The sequence below is a fragment of the Octopus bimaculoides genome, chromosome 4, assembly GCF_001194135.2.
Source record: "Octopus bimaculoides isolate UCB-OBI-ISO-001 chromosome 4, ASM119413v2, whole genome shotgun sequence".
Classification (NCBI taxonomy): Eukaryota; Metazoa; Mollusca; class Cephalopoda; order Octopoda; family Octopodidae; genus Octopus; species Octopus bimaculoides.
This window is the reverse complement of record NC_068984.1, coordinates 62,326,608-62,328,083: the sequence shown is the minus strand read 5'-3', so window position 1 is coordinate 62,328,083 and position 1,476 is coordinate 62,326,608. Positions and strand designations below refer to the sequence as shown.

The 1,476-nt window shown below is 33.4% G+C and overlaps 1 long non-coding RNA gene across 1 annotated transcript in view; it reads left to right on the top strand.

Moving 5' to 3' along the window:
- The first annotated feature begins 844 nt into the window (after window positions 1–844).
- The window catches only part of LOC106878316 (uncharacterized), a 19,344-nt gene continuing 18,712 nt past the window's right edge, over window positions 845–1,476 (top strand). Inside the window, exon 1 of the long non-coding RNA XR_001410488.1 lies at window positions 845–1,236. This is a non-coding gene — a long non-coding RNA (uncharacterized LOC106878316). The remainder of the gene's footprint in view (window positions 1,237–1,476) is intronic.

Sequence of the window (1,476 nt, the reverse complement as noted above, 5' to 3'; positions counted from 1 at the left end):
ATATATATATATATATATATATATATATATATATATATATATATGTGTGTGTGTGTGTGTGTGTGTGTGTGTGTGTCCCACTACCGCTTGACTATAGGTGCCGGCTTGTTTACGTCCTCTTTATTCAGCTGTTCGGCAAAAGACACGGACAAGTACTGGATCGATCTATTTGATGAAACACTTGAAGGTGGTGCTCCAGCACGGCCGAAGTCCAATAATTGAAACAAGTATATGATAAAAGATAATTGTGTTATATCAACAACTATTGAAGTGGAAAAGTATAATATTTAACCTTACAAACAGCAGAATTGACGGCTTTACTAACTGAAGATTTCTTCACCTCAAAAATAAATAGTTTCAAGTGGTACAAGGTATTGCCTTAAAAACATCCAAGTAGATTTACGACAGAAATAACTGTTTTACTGATTGTAAATCTGTCGCTATTTTTATTAGCTTGTCTTTTCTTTTTGCAGTCTTCTCAACATTATCTTACCTTTTCCTCACTATTTGAGAGTAACATACTCACAGTGATATTTTTCAATGGCGTGTGAGAAAAATAACACTTTGAACAGAAAAAATACAACACTTATTTTTCTCGGTGTTGCTCATCTGTATTCAATTTTAAAAATTGATTACTTTCACTATTATATTTTGTTTCTTCAAATATATTAATTGAAAACCATCGGCGTGTATTTATAAGGAAAATTAGTAAATTATGAAATCACAATAAAAGTTGACGAAATTTTCGAAAGAAATATAAATCAAAGGAAAAAGAAATATCAGAACCCCACTTTAATTTATATCGAAAATTCATAATTGTAATGACGTCATATTAGAACATTTTCCAAATGCTACAAATTGTCTTGTTTCAAGCTGACGGTCGAACAGAGTGACGCTAATGACTTTCGGGCTAAATTTGACGAAATTTGTGTCTGTTCTTTTCAGAAACAGCTTGACGTATTAGTGAAAAGTTAACGGTGTTAGAGAGCACAAATATTAAAGAGGTAGACGACAAAAATTTAGCTGATATAGAGAATTGTAAGGCATTGAATATTGAAAATGCTGCATCGTGACTTCCGCTGAATGCTCTGAGAATATTGCAAAGGCTAGGAGACGTGACATGTATTTCATGAAAACCAAATTTCCCTAAACGTGGTGTCTTTGGGTGCATCTCCAGTGAGGGTGACGTCACGCTACCCCACATCTTTGAACAAGGTGTAAATTGCCTCTCCTCAGGTGATTGTTTTCAAAATTTCTTCGTTAGATCTACTTACCACTTCAGTCAGTTCGATAATGCACACCCAGAGTGATATGTCATTCCCAACAGTTTGCAAACACAAATATAGCCATATATATTGTGAAAGCCAAGATACAATTACAAAATACATAAAAAAAAACCAGAGATGAAAAGGATCAGCTTAAAGTGCTTTGATATTAAATTCACTGCATTTGATGTCACACACATACGTTTTATAT